Below are 17064 nucleotides of genomic sequence, written 5' to 3' on the forward strand. Positions count from 1 at the left end.
GTCCCCCCAGGCATGGGGTCAAGCTCATCCTTTAAACACAGAAATTGGGGATGCCTGAGTGACTCAGTGGTTCAGCGTTCGCCTTTAGCTCAGGGCATGATCCCAGAGTTCTGGGATGGAGTTCCACATTGGGCTCCCTGCAAGGAGCCGGCTTCTCCCTCTGCCTATGTCTCTGCCTCTCTCTGTGTGTCTCTCATGAATAAATAAATAAAATCTTAAAAAAAAAGTTAAAAATAAACAAATAAAAACACAGAAATTGGAGACAGGTGATTGCCTTAAGGAGTGTTGAGGGCTGTAACCAGAAGAAGAAACACGCTGAGCTGTCACAGGACAAGTATCCACTGGTAGGTACCTCATTGGGCACGAAGTTCCTTCAATATGAAACAAGATTTTGGAGTCTTAGCAAAGGAAGATGAGGCTGAGATCTATTCTTTGGGAGCAACCCAGTAAGTTTTAGAAAGGTGGAAGTCTGATTTTCCCCCAGCCTCTTCTTCTGCCAGTTTAAACAGTGTCTATTTGTTTGCCAGTGTTATGGGAAAGAGAGCTGAATTCATCAGAAGGCTTTTACATGATGCTGAAGTGCCCTATTTCATTATTTTTTTTTTTTCATTTAAGGGAGTGAATTAACTTACACATAAGCCCAAGGAGAGCAGGCCGCAGGGGAGAGAACTGTTTTCCAAGAGCCTCTCGGTACCAGTAGGTCCATATTTAATAATATTTAATGACACTCCATAAATTATATGCCAGATCTTCTATTATGCAAAAATAGACACCCTATTTAGGGGTTCAGCATGATTTCAAGCAGGCACAGGCTCTCTTTTTGCATTGTCTACTTTCCCCAGGGACTCACCCTTCAGGAACCAGTGTAGTTCCCTGAATTTCCTAATTGGTAGCATTCTGGACTTTCTGGAGGATCCCTGATATCATGCATTCCCCTCACCTCAATAAAGGAAATCCATGATATGCAGTTAATATGTTTTTAGCTATCATGCTTTGTAAATTTTTATGTATAAATTTTTTAAAATCCAAGAACAATTAGACCATGATTCTCATTTGTGCCTCAAGAACTGTGATCTCAGATAACCCGTGACCTACCTTCCCAGCACCATATATGCATGTGGAAGGTGGCTAAGCAGAGATGTGAGACACCATCCTTACTTGGGCAGAAATTATGCCCAGGAAAAAAAAGAATTGCACTAATTGTCCTTCCTGTGACTTAAGATGTATTAAACCGATGACACTGTCTTTGCTCTCAAGGATATTAAGATTGAGGCAAAAATGGACAATTCATAGCAGACAAACAGCAGACACTTCACAGAGTGAACATTCAGTGTCCCTGGGAGCATAGGTTGATATAAACTCTTTGCAAGACAGTTTATCAGTATCTATAAAAATTTTTAAATGCAAAATCTATCAACTTTTAAAACAATGCCAAAAAATGAGAAGAAAACATTAAAACAATAAACTCCAGGTGAAGAAGACATTTCTGTGTACCATGTAAAGCCTTTAATATCAGAGACCGATAGTTAGGCTATATAAAAATCCATTTTTTAGGATGACGAAGAAATAAAATCAAAGACAAATGGCAAATTGTAACTTAAAATTCATATAAAGGGCTACTTTCCTTAGTATACAAAAATCTCCTATGCATCAGTAAGGCAGAGAACACCAAACCAACAAAACAAATAGACAACTATGGAAGGTCAGAACACAGAAAAGGAAATATACATGTTTTTAAAACATATTAAAATGATTATTCATAAGAAGAGATACTCAGATTAATACCATAAGGAAATGCCACTTAATTTCTCAATTTAGAAAAGATCAAAAAGCTCCTTCATGCATTATGTGTATTCTGTTAAGGTGGGAGTATGGGGAAATAATCACCCCTAATGAATTTCTGTATAAATTGGTAAAACCTCCAGAGAGGGCAATTTGGCAATAGATACCCTATTTAAAAATATAGCTACCTTTTGCCCAAATAGTTTTATTTCTAGAAATGTATCCTCCTTTGGACATATTTGTCCTTTTGCCAAATTATGTGTCTAGAAGGTTATTTATTGCAGCTTTGTTTGAACTAGCAAAACAAAATCTGGAATAACCTACAAATCCATCAAAAGGGGACTGGCTGAATTAAATTATGGCACATCCCTCTGTAGAATGCTACTCAGCTGTAAAAAAAGAATGAGCGCCATGCTGACATATGGCCATATAGCAGAGATACATGGTTAAGTAAGAAAAAGGAAGGTGTAGAACATTGCATTTCTTACACATATAAAGGAAGTAGGTAACAGAAGCATTGGAAACTGTAAGACTTTCACACAGTGGCATTCAGGAAGCTTACTTTTTCCTAAGTACACTTTTAGACCTTTTAATTATTGTACTGTGTGAATATATACAACCTTTTGAAATTAATATAATTTAAAAAACAGTAGAATGCCCACATGAATTGATGAGACAGTTCTACCTCTAGTAATTAATCTAATAGCCTAGTAATTAATCTAATGGTTTATAATTGCATATCACAGCCCATCAGTAGCTGCTCAGATAGTCTGTGAGTGGTGGTATGGAATGTTCTTCAAGACATAGTGTTTGGGGTGCCTGGGGGGCTCAATGGGTGAAGCATCTGCCTTCAGCTCAGGTCATGATCTCAGGGTCCTGGGATGGAGCCAAGTCGGGCCTACGTGCTCAGCGGGGAGCCTGCTTCTCCCCTGCTCACTGCTCGTGCTCTCTCTCTCTTTCTGCATCTCAAATAGATAAGTAAAATCTTAAAAAAAAAAAAAAAAAAAAAAAAGACCTAGTGTCTTTTTAAAAACTAAAACAGAAGCCAAAGCAAATTACAGAAAAAAATTATAGTATGTGCCCTTCATGGGAAAAGTGAAATATGTCTATAAACAGTTGTATAGACATAGGACACCCATGTGTTTGAAAAGACACACGGGTATTTAATAGTGACAGACTCTGGGCCTGTGGCCTGGGGGTACTTGCTTTGCCATGTATCTCTTTATATACCCTATGAATTTTCAATTCCCTTGTCCAGATAATAATTAGTTCAACAAAAAGGAAAACATAAAGGCAAGGACAAACATGTAGCTTTATTAGTTTGTGAACAGCTGAATTGACCTTCTGGATCAAGAGAGCCATGCCAAGTTAAAATCAATGTTAAAGGAAAAGCCAAGCTCAACATGTGGAGCCGAAGTCCTAGAGATACATTCCAAAATGACCAAATAGATGGAAAAGGTAACCACAGATGATAGATGGCTTTACCTTTCGAGCAGTGATAGGCTGAGATTTAAGAGAGATTCAGCTATAACAAATTCCTTTTCATAGAGAATGTTGTACTTTTTATGGAATTTGGCAGATAGAAAAATAGAAACTGTTGACTTTTCCATGTTGCCCATTATGCAAAATTCTGAAATATTCAGAACACAAGAAATGCATGCAACAATTGCAGTGACCTTAAAAAATTCTTGGGCAAGTGTATCAGAATCCACTTCACATCGCTGATGTCCTTGGTCACGGTGGTTGTTTTGTGACCAAGTGATCGTAGTATCATGCGTTCTGGGATTGGAGAGAGTGCTTCTGGGATATGCTCTTTCCCACTGAATTTTTTTTTTCTTTCTCACTGAATTTGATCTGAGTGGGATGTGAGCTGAATCGGTCATGCGGTCCCGCATGGGGTCTGAGGGTGGAGGCCACACTGCTGACAGCAGAGGCTGGAGATGCAGAGAAACAGGATCTATCGACACTGCATTATTGAACCTGGCCAGGCCCAAAGCCACATCCACTGTGAACATTTTGGCTTTTTAGTCGTCTGCAAAAGAGAGAACTCTAACATAGTTCCTATGGAGATGATCGTAGTACCAAACCTGGGTCTTTACTTTTTCCTATACATCTCCATCTACCGTAGCTCAGGGGTCCTTCCAACGAGCCTATGCAATAGTCAGGACAGTTTATATTCATTTCCATTTATATTTGGGAGAACTGAGGCTCATGGAGGCTCATGGAGGTCAAACAACTTGTTTGGGGTCAGATCTTGTAAGAAAGAGAGCCCATGCCCTGCCCCTTCTCCCAGGCACTGGGGCCTGTGAGCTCCGAGGTCCTCCCACTGCCCCCACGGCTGGCACTGGGGGCCCTGCAGGCTCAACCAGGACAGGGTCTGAGGCCTGAGGAGGAGCAGAGAAAGGAAACTTCTGCTGAGGAAGCGGAAAATAACCAGCTCCTCATCCCAAAGGAGTGTCAGGATTGAGTTTAGCTGACTGACGGGAGAAAGCTTCCCCGGGTGAGGAGGGCACCAAGGGGCAAAGCCAGGTTCTGGGAGGCTGAGGGAAAGTCACAGAGTAGACTTGGGGCAAGGAGACGAGGGAGAAAGCACGGGTGGTGATTTTTCCATTTCTGTGCCTCCATGTCCGTGAGCGTCTTCCCAGATGGGAGCTCCTGACCTGGCTCCTCCCTGTCCTGGCCGCCTCTGTCCCCCCCCCCTGGGGCCCACTTACCTCACCTTTCCCGGGGCCCCTGCACTCAGGAATGATATGACATCAGCCTGCGTGTTGGGTACAGAAGAATGGAATATGAATTATTTCCATCTCTCTCTCTCTCTCTTTCTCTTTTAAAGTTGGAGGATGGAAGCCATTTTATATGTATGACAGAAAGATAAAATTCCTGGATGAGGTTTGAAATATTCTCTCTCCATTTATCACTGTCTTTGGGGTGTGGGGGATTCGGGACCTCAGACGCCAACCTAATTAAAACTGCTGGGTTAGAGAGTGAAGAGGAGGCAGTGCCAGTTAGCATGTTCTATAATTAAGGTCTCTCTCTCTCTCTTTTTTTCTTTTAAAAGATCTCCCCCACTGCCTGCGCACATGATCACCGTTGGTTCAGGATTTTTGTGGGTTGCAGGGGGAGCGGCGGGGTCAGCGGTGAGCTCCCCCGCCCCTCCCACACCTAACCTCTGCCGACCCCTCCCGCAGCCCCTAGGTTTTCTTCTTCAGGACTTGGCAGGTAGTTTGTCACACTGATCTTAATCAGATCACTGTGTAATTACAGAGGGACTGTCAGGATATTTTTGGTTGTCATCTCCTAACAAAATGCAGATTGCGTGGCATGTATACATAGAATTACTCTGTAATTCAAAGTAAATTGACATTTAATTTCAATTTAATTACACAGGAATTACAGGCATGACAGATACAGTCTAATTAGGAAGCAAAGTATAAGAATCTGTTTATGGAATGAAAATCCATATCGTGTCACACTTTTTTACGGAATCAAAATAATTCCTCTGCATTTTTGTGGAGCATATGTAATAACAACAACAGCCGTAGGAATTAAAGCTACAACCCTGGCCCGTCTACCGTGTACACGTGTTTTTTCCCATTTGATCTCGGTAACTCCATGAGGCCGGCCTGCGCGTTCCCATGGTGTCCGTGAGACACACGGTCGGGGAAGGTGGGAACGTGCCCTGTGCCCCACAGCGAGCAGATGGCCAAAGGGAGGGTGACATTCAGTTCCATAGGACTCTAGGTCCCGCACTTGGCTCCACTGCTGCCTCCTGGTTGTCACTGCTACAGCAAAGGGGCAGGAGGTGATGCTGGCCTTGGCCTCACCACCTGAGCTCTTTGGGGCTGTGGTCTGGAAGCTGGCACTTGTATTTCCTTCCTTCCTTGCTTTTTATTTCTCTCTCTCTCTCCTTTCCTCCCTCCATGTCTTCATCCTTGCGCTCACTGCACAGATGCTTCCTGGGCCCCATTCTCTCAGGCTCTGTACTGGGCCCTGGCTGTGAAAAGCCAAGGGAAGCCTCGTGGGTTTGCTCTCCCCGTTCTGTCCCCTCCGAGGACACCTCAGGCAGGCCACCCAGCAGCCACCCGTGTGGTGGACCCAGAGCGCTTGGCTGCATGCTCCAGGGCCCAGCGGGAGGCAGCCGTGTGGGGGGGCAGGAGCAGGTGGGAAGGGGCACAGAGCCTTCTGTGGTGGTTTAGTGGTGGTTTTACCCTCATGATGGTTTCGCCCAGACTCGAGGTCTCCCCGACTGTCTCTTCTCTCCCTGCAGGTCTTTCTTTTTGTTTTTGATTTCTTTCCCTCTCATCCCTGCCGTCATGGTACAAACCAAATGATAACCTGGGCCACTACCTGCCTTGCCCCAAACCCAGGCCCATCTACCTAACAGGACGGTAGAACTTTCTAGCTAATTAATTTTCTTCCGCCTGGCTTGCCTTTATCCTCCCTGATCCTTCCCCACATGCTCAAGTATTGTGATAATCCCTTACATGGATATCATACTTCACAGTTTGTAATAGGCTTTCCCTTACACTGTCTCATTTGATCCTTCAGCACAAATCTGTGAAGAAGTCAAGTTAATATTTTTATCATTTCCAGTTTATAGATGGGGAGATCAATAGCTAGACACTCATCCCCTCCTATGGCTTATCAGTAGGAATATTGGTCTCAGACTCGGCTCTTCTGGGGTTGATGCCAACTTTGTTCTCAGGACATCAGCTTCATGTCTTGCATCAAAGACCCTTTATGTTTTTCTCCTGTGCCCCAAATGTCACTATTAACATGTCACCTATATAATAATTTATTTTAATTTTTGCAAATTAATTTAAAAATACTTAAATACTTGGGACGCCTGAGTGGCTCAGCAGTTGAGCGTCTGCCTTTGGCTCAGGGCGTGATCCTGGGGTCCTGGGATCGAGTCCTGCATTGGGCTCCCCGCATGGAGCCTGCTTCTCCCTCTGCCTGTGTCTCTGCCTCTCTTTATCTCTCTGTGTGTCTCTCATGAATAAATAAATAAAATCTTAAAAAAAATAAAAATACTTAAATACATTTATTTTAAACAAGACCTTCGCATTACTACCTCAGCAGACAACTAGCATTCCTTGATAGAAAGAGAAGCTCACCATTAATCCAAATACAACGAGAAAGGAAGCAAATCACTAGATTGGAGCTAGTTACTGTTGCTTGCCCAGTTCTTAGCCCGATGCCAGCTTCTTACTTAGCCAGTTCAACTTAGCCGGAGTGAGAGGGGTGTTAAATGTCTACTACCACTCAGTAGAGACTTTCTCCTGAAGGTACTTGGAAGCCCTGAAAGGGAATTGAAAATAAAAATGAAAGCAGAGGCCAGTTTTCCCACTGTGCATTCAAAACGTTTTTATGTTCTGTGTCCTACTGAAAACACTCACGTGCCCCCTTTCTGGCCTAACTCTTCTGTCTCCCGTGAACTCGACTCCACTTTTGCCTACACCGATGTGGCCCAGAAGGTTGCATCCTAACGGTGAGGTGTCACAGACCAGTACTCACCCACATAGCTTTCTTCACCGGCTGCAGGGCCGTTCTAGTGCCCGGGGCCCAAGGCTTTTTGGGCACTTTTTCAGTCTTCTGGGGGTAGGTGGTGATTACTCTCTCCTAGATTCCTTTTAAACATTGTACAGACCTGTGTATCTTACCAAGAAATGTACCTTATGAAAAAAAAAAAACAGAGGCGTAAAAACAAGTGGGCTCCTCCAGGGTTCTGGAAGCCTTGGTGGGCTTCCTTCACCTCCACACACGTAGATTGCAGCTTCCCTGTCAGTTAGAAAGTCAGATTTGGTTTGCTTAAATGGCAAATAGCAGTCCCCATGCTGAGAAATGGAGCATTTTGAGGACATCAAGTGTCTCCTTGAAAACACATCTTGATGAAATGTAAATGATGATATAAATGAATCAAGCCCAATGGATTAATCACATCATTAACATATCAATCATTAACAAGTGGATTTGGTAAAAAACAAAAAAACAAAAAACCAAAAAAAAACAAATGGAACTGCTCCCACACATGGATCAGAAATTCATACATAATGCTGCTTCGAATCGTTTCTGGAACGAAGCAGATATAAATATAGATTCATAATAAAATAACAATAATCTTGTCCCTTATTGTAATTTCAGATCTCGACATGACGACTAGAGGTACTTAAGAAAAGATGCTTCTGTTTGCTTGCTGTGCCCAGTTGGAACACAAGCAGAGAGTGGCACGCGTCTAGTGCATGGCCACAATCACAATGCCTGGAGTCCTTACTCCTTGTCCAATTACTTTCTTAACCTCCTGAAAATAAAATCGGGAAGGAAGCAAGTCACTTCTAAAAACACACGAGAGGATTTATGGTCAATATGCGGGAGATAAAAATCAAAGGAGCCACTGCTGCACCTCTGCTTCTCCATCAGTTTAAAAAGAGTGCATACAAACAACAGATCCGCCTGTGCAGAGGGGTTAGCCCGTCAAAAGGAGATCAAAAGCAGTAAGTGTGTGTGTCTCCAGGAGGCACAGGGCGGCAGAGGACTGGGGACTCTGCAAAGAGTTTGTCACGTGACCGAGGCGGTGAGGATGGAGAGCAAGCCAATGAGAGCACATTTCCACAGAGTAGGAAGCTAGTCACCAGGTCTCGTACTTCCTGCCTTGGGATTAGGAGAGAAATCTACCCTGCGCCCTGTGCCAGGGTGTGGGCTGTGGGGGGTGAGAAGAGGGAGGGACCTCCTCTTCCTGATGCCCTTTGGTGCTGAAGGGTCAGCTTTTTGCAATGGAGGTAGGGGGAACTCCAAGAGCTCACCACGGTGGTTCCATTAGAGGCACAACTGTCCAGTGGGGTTTTTGTGGTATCTCAGTAACCCCTTCTCCCTTGGCAGCTTCTCTTTTTCAGATTCGCTTGACTGCTTGGTTACTCCAAAGAGGAGATGCCCCATTCTCTCTGGATCTGAGCCTCTTGCCTCCCTGTGTCTCAACCCTATCAGGAAATATCCATGCTTTGTCCTAAGCTGGAGACCAAAGTTAAGGGGGACAGCCTGAGACACTTGCCTTCAGGTAAGCAGTGGGTGTCATCTTGCGGGACGCAGGAGCCTGTAGTGCATAAGGGAACAAGTGCTGTGTCGGGAGCAGTCAAGTTGAAAGCACTATTGACCTCAGAGTTTGCCCAATAAAACACTTCCGTGGAGAGGCTTCCATCAGTTTCCACCAGCTCCCAGTTTGAAACCCTTTCAAGGTCTGATAAAGAATCTGATAGGGGCTCAGTTAGTGAAGTGCCTGCCTGCCTTCAGCTCAGGTCATGATCCCAGTGTCCTAGGATAGAGCCCCACATCAGGCTCCCTGCTCAGTGGGGGTCTGCTTCTCCCTCTCCCTCTGCCTGCTGCTCACCCTGCTTATGTTCTCTCTCTCTCTCTCTCTCAAATAAAAAAAAAATTAAAAAAAAAGAAGAAATTCCTCCTGATAACCTTAAAAAAAGGATCTGATAAAGGCAGTGGAATTAAAATTTTAATGAATATGATTTACACAGTGTACTACCTCCACCCCTCCTACACCCCCCACGCTCCTGCCAAATATAAAGGACTTGCACTGGGAAGACAGAATTAGTCATTTGCAGGCAAAACAATGTGTAGTGGAAGTACTCAGGACAGGAAGGCTAGCTTATAAAAAAAAATGCACACTTTCAGGTCCCCAATACCCCTTGGAAAGCAAAGTCATGGCCCTGACCCTTAAGTTACACTTCCACTCCCTGTACTTGTGTGGTGGCCAACACTCATGGCGCCTTTGCTCACTGACCCTGGAATAATCAGCCAAAGGCACATTCTCAGCCTGGCCCTCCTGGTAGTCAGACTGATTAATGGGTATTGGGAGAGAGGTCAAAGCTAGAGAAGAGGCAATTCCTGTGTACTCACCACAGATACTGTTTGAGGCGGGGTGAGGAAGGTCCTTTGAGGTTCAGTCCAGAATTCCTCAGAAGGGCTTGACAACTCTCCTGCACCACCTTGAGAGTCCTCTGTTAAGAAATCTCTTACCAGGAGCACCTGAGTGGCTCAGTGGGTTAAGTGTCAACCCTTGTTTTTGGCTCAGGTCATGATCTCAGGGTCGTGAGATCGAACCCTATGTTAGGCTCTGCACTCAGCACGGAGTCTGCTTCAGATTCTCTCTCTCCCTTTGCCTCTCCTGCTGGTGCTCTTCTGACTCTCATATAAATAAATACATAATGTTTAAAAAGAAAGAAAAGAAAAGAAAAGAAATGTCTTACACCATGTTGCAAGAAAAGAAAAGAAAAGAAAAGAAATGTCTTACACCATGTTGCCAGAGATCTGAGGCTCTACTGAAAAATTAGATTCCAGTGGTAAGTGTGGTCAAAAGGCCTGATTTAGGATTTGGGAATTCTGACTTCTGGTTCAAATCTCTGCATTTATTGGTTGTAAACCTTTGTCAAAGTGCCCGACTTTTCTAGACCTTGAGTATTTTGCCATTAACTTTTCTAACTTCATCATTGTGATAGGATCAGAAAAGAGAATAATGCAGCTCCTGTCAGGGTTGTGAGCCTCAAAATGAAATGCTGTATGTAAACGTTTTGGGCAAAGTGCACAGTGCTTCGCACATGTACAATTATTCCTCTCTGGCTCTTTCTAGAAGTAAAGTTAGATGCCATGGAAAATTGGAAAAGCCTATTCTTGCGAATTCCTAGTCTCCTGAATCTAATGGGAAAACATCAGGCCAATTTTAAACCTATGTATTTCATACCACGGAGGGTTTTTTTTTTTAATGCCAAAATGAAAATTTTACTTACTCCAGCACTTGATGGAAATAAAAATGAAGTCTGCAAGAATATTAAATGCTTAACCTATCATTTTCTTGCTCTTGGGAAATATATATATATATAAAGAAACCCTGCACATTGTGTTCTGTTGTCTTGTGTCTATACATAATTAAAGATCTCTTTCACTACCCAAGATAATTTAAAGTTCAGGAGGGATAAATATCACCACTCTCTCAAATGTGTGAGAGTTTTAATAAACTGAATTTATGCTGCCTGGTTCTTGCAAAATTAAGAATTAGACACATACACTTTCCAGGAAAAGTAGTCAATCCCCTTGCTTTCTTCTGGACTAAAATATGATCCTTTCCCCAGTGAAGGGAAAAACAACAAGAAAAGGCTGGCCTATATTTAGCCCTGCTTGATGACCAGCTGGCAGCAAGGGAAGAGAAAGAGATTTGGACATTGGGTATAGAGGTAGCCTCAAGACTGCAAGTCTTAGAAAAAGACTCCAGGGCAGCCCCACATTGGGAGTTCTGCAGATCACATCTATTCTCACCTATTTGAGTTTACCTTTGGAATTTCTGAATGCCTTCTGAAGCAGTTTTCCTTTTTCTTTGTCTCAAGCAATTAATTCTACTCAACACATTTTAACTTTTGATTTCAAGTCAGATGTTCCTTTTAGCATCATTTTTGTTTATTCCAAAGAACCTTAAGTTATAATTATCAGTGGGTTCAGTGGTGATCATCCCCCAAACTTTACAGGGTAAGGAGGACTCTGAAAAGCTAGGCATATAGTTAGATTTTATTAATAGCCATGTCTTGGAGGCACTGAGACACTTCTTTCCAAGCATGGGGAATCCCTTATAAAGAAAATTGTCACTTCCGAGTAATAATTGCTCTTGATTTTTATAATTCTAGATCTAGAGTAAAGCTGGAAATGTGTCTGAAAAAGTTGTCAGTGGATTAAAAAAAAAAACCTGTTGCTCAATAAATAAATAAAAATTCTGTTTACACTGTGGAGTCACATTGCAGTCATTGCTAGAAAGTGACTGTAGCCTTTGTTTTAATAAAATACACCAGGTAAGTCCCTGAGGCTGTCTGCCAGCAAAAAGGGGGTGTGTCTGAGTAGAGAGGGCAGGGGCAATTTCCAGAAAGAACACTGTTTACAGGAAGAGCCTGCTTTCTAAGAACCCTTGCTCCTAGTGAGTCTTAGGGAGTGAGCCAATCCTGTGTGTGCACACACAGGTGTGTGTGTTTGTATGTGGAGGACTGTGTGTGCACATGTATGTGAGCACATCCTCGTGTGTCTGTGCAGGTGTGTGCACGTTGTGGGCTCGCGCACGGTTGTGTGCACGTGTGCCTCTGAGCGCGTGCGTCCGCAGGTGATGGTGGTGAGTGGACAGAGAGAGGGACCCAAGCTCTCTCTTATTATGCTTTTCTTTGGTGCACAGTAACCTCTCCAGCTGCAAAGTGAATGACGTCTAGTGCGATGCTTTTTCTAAAGCCTAATCAGTTCCCACAGTCACAGAATTAGAGGGAAAGAAAGGAAGAAAAAAGAAGATAGATGGGTTTGGCAGAAGGTAAGTTGCTATTACTATATTCTGTAAACATGAAATTGTCCCATTAAAATGATTCTGAATTAGTGTGACACAGTCCGGAGAAAAAAGGTTTGTATAGAACCTCTTCAGGGGCAAGAAAAACCTCAATGAGTAGCTAGGACTGATTAGGATGCCATGGCAGGGGGCCACCTGGGTGGCTCAGGTCCTGATCCCGGGGTCTTGGGATTGAGTCTCCCATCGGGCTCCCCACAAGGAACCTGCTTCTCCCTCTGCCTATGTCTCTGCCTCCCTCTGTCTCTCATGAATAAATAAATAAAATCTTAAAAAAGAAAAAAAAAAAAAGGATACCATGGCAGGGAGGGTTGGAAGCTACACCTGGCCTTGGGAGCACAGTTAATGCTGTGAGAGAAGACTCTAAGCAGTTCTGTGTAAGGCGGCGGGCTGGTGCTGGGCTTCCTGGCACAGGACTTAGAGATGTTACTCAGCTCACGGTTTAGACCCTGGGTTTTATTTTAGTGGTCTGGGACTTCTGCTACTAAATTTCCCTGAATCTCTACTTTGCCATCTGTCCAATAGGGACACCGATACTTCTCTGTGGTACAGCAAGAAATTAAATGAGCTATATTGGGATCCATGAAATGTTTTCTCTGTTCACTTCTGAATTCTGTCCTTAGGTGAGTGGTTTTACAAGCAGTATCTGTCAGGAACTACGTTGGGGTTACCCCAGTCTCTTAGATTAACCGGTTATTGTTCCCCGGTAGGTCGTTAGGAAATTGAGGGAGATGATATTCTTGAGTCATGGACATCTGTCATCTAATGAAGATCGATAAAGAACCATTTAGCCCAGTGCTGGCTGGGCTGCGTCCAGAGGAGTCTCATTCCCAGTGAGCACACATCCCGCCCGCAGTATGTCAATGGGGGACGGGGGGCAGCAAGAGGGAAGGACACTGTGGTTGTAAGACCAGGGGTCCTCACTAGACCTTCTATCCTGATGATTAATCTCCAGGTGTCTGTCCTCTGAACAGTGTCTTTGACAGAGGACATTCAGCTTTCATATAGTGTGGCAGTGAATGAAGAGCATGACTTTTTTTTTTTTTTAAAGATTTTATTTATTTATTCATGAAAGACACAGAGAGAAAGGCAGAGACACAGGCAGAGGGAGAAGCAAGCTCCCTGCAGGGAATCTGATGTGGAACTCCATCCCAGGACCCCGGGATCACGCCTTGAGCCAAAGGCAGATGCTCAACCACTGAGCCACCCAAGTGCCCCAAGAGCATGACTTTTGATTCAAATCCTGGCTCTGAGAGTTACCAGAAAGGTGATCTCACCAAATTACTTCATCTTTCTAGACTTCGGTGTCCTCATCTGTAAAATTACAATCATAATGCTTCCCTTATATGGTGGATGTGAGTTGAAGAAGTTGATATATATGGCTGGCTCATAGCAGTGAATCAACATTGGCTTTGACTGTTAGATGATGATGGTTATAATTGTGGAAACTTCCCTGATGTTGGATTCTGGGCCTATCCTTGGTCTGGTGAATGCATTTGAGAAGATATCCAACCCTGAGGCCTGAGAGCCATTTTGGGGTAATGAATCCCACAGTCCAAGAGCCAAAAGTGTGCACAGTTCCCCCCAAACCAGCAGCCTTAAAAATAAAGCTCAGACCAAAGTGAACAGGAAAAAAATTACAGGAGATTCATGTTTCTTTATGGTATTCTGGCAATATCAGTTTAACTCCTCCTGTGTACTGGGTGGGGGTCGGGGGGGAGAAAGTTTTTGTATTACTTTTCTCTTTCCAACCAGCCTTCATCTCCCGCACTCACCATCGACACATCAATCATGACTCTTACTGCCAATGGAACGGAGAACATATTTTCCTTTTATAATCAAGCCGTATGGTCTAGTGGTTAAAACTACACGTTTTGGAGTTAACTGCATCTGAGTTTGATTTGAGACAAATTGAGCTCCCTGAGAGTCCATTTCCTTACCTCTAAAACCGGGTAATGATGGTGCCCGCCTCGCAGTGCCGTGGTGAGGATTAGATGATAAAATGCACACAGAGTGCGCAGAGCAGGGCTTGGAGTGGACTGATGAGTCAGTAGGAATTAATTTCTAGGGTGTTTTCAGAATATTGTCAAGGGGGCCTTGGCGATAAAGAAAGGCATCACGGTGGGGCTGTGAGAACCTGACCCCCCACATGCTGGAAAGCCCATAGCCCTCATCTCGAAACAGCAAACCCACGAGGAGTTCCAGGAGAGGTTCTCCTGCCCAGCAGGGCTTCCTCTGGCTCCTTAAAGCCCAGGAGCAGGACTGGCTCCGTCATTTGCAGGGCCCACGGCCATAGGCCATGACAGGGCTTTTCGTTTCAAAGAGAGAGTCGGGAGAGCTTCAAGAGGGCAGCAGCAGGGCATGAAAGCAAGCGTGGAGTCCTGCTGAGCCTGGGAGCCTGGGGCTGCTCAGGCTGGCTGGGCCTGAGCCCCCGAGCCCCGAGCCCCGAGCCCCGAGCCCCGAGCCCCGAGCACCAGCGAGGAGTGTGGGGAGTGATGCCTGGAAACCAAGTGTTGGTTTCACAGCCCGAGGGCCACCTCCAGTCACCCTCCCGGTACCCAGGCCGGCCACCCGGTCCAGCACTCTGCTTCCTGGCCAGTGTGGCCCACGCCGCGCGGAGGGGAGGCGGGCCCGGCGCTGCTCCTTTGCTTGGCTTTGTGGTTGCCAAAAGCCAGGCCAGCGTTTTAGAGCCAGGCTTCTAGAGAAAATTTACAGGCTCTTTGCGGCCCAGTGTGCTCTGCGTAGGGTTAATCCTGGCGTATTAGAGGAGTAGCAAGGACATGTGAAAGACACCTTGGAAGGGCTCCATGTCGCAGCCTGGACTCCTAATAAAACGGGCCGTCCCCCCCAGTCCCTGGCACAACTTCCCAGGATCCGTCAGCCCAAGGAGGCAGGAGCAGGCTCCCCGCCAGGGGCTGGCACACGCCCTTCATCTGCTGGGGCTTTCAGCAGGGGCACCGACTCCCCCTAGAGCTTCCAGGCCTCACCCTGAATTCCTGGCCTGGGGTTGAAGGGAGTAGGGGCTTTGTGGGAAAGTGTGCTGGGAGGAGGGGGGGGGGGGCCCAGGAGGCCAGGAGAGGCTGGCAGGGCAAGGTATTGCCAGACCGTCGCGGCGCCCCGGCTGCCAAGGGACCGATGGCGGGCTTGCCCCCGAAGCCAGCGGGTGGGTAGTCTCTCCTGCAGTTAACGGGAGCAATTAAAGCCGACGCGCAGGTTACAGTCGAGAATGATGCATCATGGCATCAAGGCCCTTTCAAGCGCCAGTGATTGATGACGCAGGAGTTCATTTGTGGAACGTGAGGGATGGTCTCTCCATTCTCCAAAAGGTGGGGTCCCTTCCCCCTCTCATCGGGAGAGCTCCACAAAGAAAGAAATAGCCCCGCGCCTTCATGTGTCCTCTGGACACTCGAAGTGGATTGACAAGAGCCCTGGGGCAGTTCATCCCCTGTCCCTTCTTGTCATGTCTGAGGGATTCACGGGCACAGCTGCGTCAGCAGGCGGTGTGTGCTAATCCAGGGTTTACGGGCATCTGAGATCTGGGTGTGCGACTCAGGGTTGATGTGCCTTGGCAACTATTCGACACAGTACCACGTGACCTGCGTCGCACAGAATTGGGCAAACGTGCGTGTGTGAATGACACCTGCTAGGAGAAGGATACCAGGCCCGCCTATGGAAGGGACAGCAGGCATTAGTGGGTGGGCAGTGGATACAGATGATTGGAACTGCGCCTTCCTCCTCTCCTACCACTGGAATTTTGTCTCTGAAGAACATCCAAAGGGCCTTTTAATAATTTTTAATCCTGCCGAGAAGAAGCAGGTGAACATCTCTGAGGCTTTGGGGTTGGCAAGTTCTGATTTGTTTTTCAGAAATTAGTACCTTGAAAAACATTTTGAGAGAGCTTTGCTCCAAAGATTCTCGCTCCCTTAACACAGAAATTTATGGCTGACACAGATTATATAAAAATCCTTAGAACCCTTGTGAATAAAGACGCCTCAGACCATAACAAACAGGATGAACCTAGGGAAGATTTGCTTTTAAATCATTCTGTGACTGAAAGCTATTTGATAAACTCCCTGACGAAAGATTACTGGGAAAAAAGAGTTCCTTTAGATGAGTCTGAACATCCAAAAATTAAATACCAGAATTTACACTCACAATAGAAGTAATTTTTTCTTAAAGCAAGAGCAACTTAGTTATGTAATCTGTTAAAACATAAACGGTGATACAATGTGTTTCGATGTCAGTGTTTATCAGAAAGAACATTGCAAAACAGTTTTGAATCTGGTACTGCTGCCCAGCGGGATGATGGTCAAATTGACCAAACCCAGGAAAGAAGTGAGGTGCATGGGGCGGCACTGGGGCGGGCTCAGCCTAACTGACGGCCTGAACAGTCAGTGAGCTCCCCTAACCTAAGCGCCCTTTCACCCTGGACCTGACCCTTTGCAGGGCCAGGAAGGGCAGAGCCAGGTGAAGAGTATAGTATTAATGGATTTACTATACATTTATTTACTTTCGCATGTAATGGTGAACAATTCTGGTTTTTTTGCTACCATAAACAATGTTAAAATGAATACCCCTGCAGGTGTGCCTTTGCACACATTTTGGATTTATCAACCCTTCGAAGAGCCAAATTCTTGTTGAGTCAATGGATCTATGGATTTAAAACTGCCAATCTGCCTTCCAGAAAGGTTGTACCAATTTATACACCTGCCAGAATTTTATGAGAATACCTATTACTTCACACATATGCCAACCCAGCATGCTATTCAACTTTTTGATCTTGATTCATCTGTTAGGTGAAGATGACATCTCACGTTAGTATTAATTTGCATTCTCTTATGAGTCAGGTTGGATATCTTTTTATAAGTGAAAAGACCATTTTATCATTTGTTTTTCTGCCAACTCAATTC

At 45.0% G+C, this 17064-nt stretch overlaps 1 long non-coding RNA gene across 15 annotated transcripts in view; it reads left to right on the forward strand.

Moving 5' to 3' along the window:
- The window catches only part of LOC144321937 (uncharacterized), a 91850-nt gene that overhangs the window by 42321 nt on the left and 32465 nt on the right, over positions 1-17064 (forward strand). For 8 of the 15 annotated variants that reach the window (XR_013387436.1, XR_013387442.1, XR_013387447.1 and 5 more), the window contains exons 3-7: positions 7927-8276; positions 8662-8836; positions 11996-12124; positions 12680-12777; positions 12865-12987. This is a non-coding gene — a long non-coding RNA (uncharacterized LOC144321937). Of the gene's footprint in view, positions 1-7926; positions 8277-8661; positions 8837-9862; positions 10131-11995; positions 12125-12679; positions 12778-12864; positions 13010-17064 lie in introns of all 15 variants that reach the window. The other 7 variants (XR_013387437.1, XR_013387443.1, XR_013387448.1 and 4 more) reach the window with 4 other exon arrangements.

Source organism: Canis aureus, chromosome 10 (assembly GCF_053574225.1).
Source record: "Canis aureus isolate CA01 chromosome 10, VMU_Caureus_v.1.0, whole genome shotgun sequence".
In the NCBI taxonomy this organism is placed as follows: domain Eukaryota; kingdom Metazoa; phylum Chordata; class Mammalia; order Carnivora; family Canidae; genus Canis; species Canis aureus.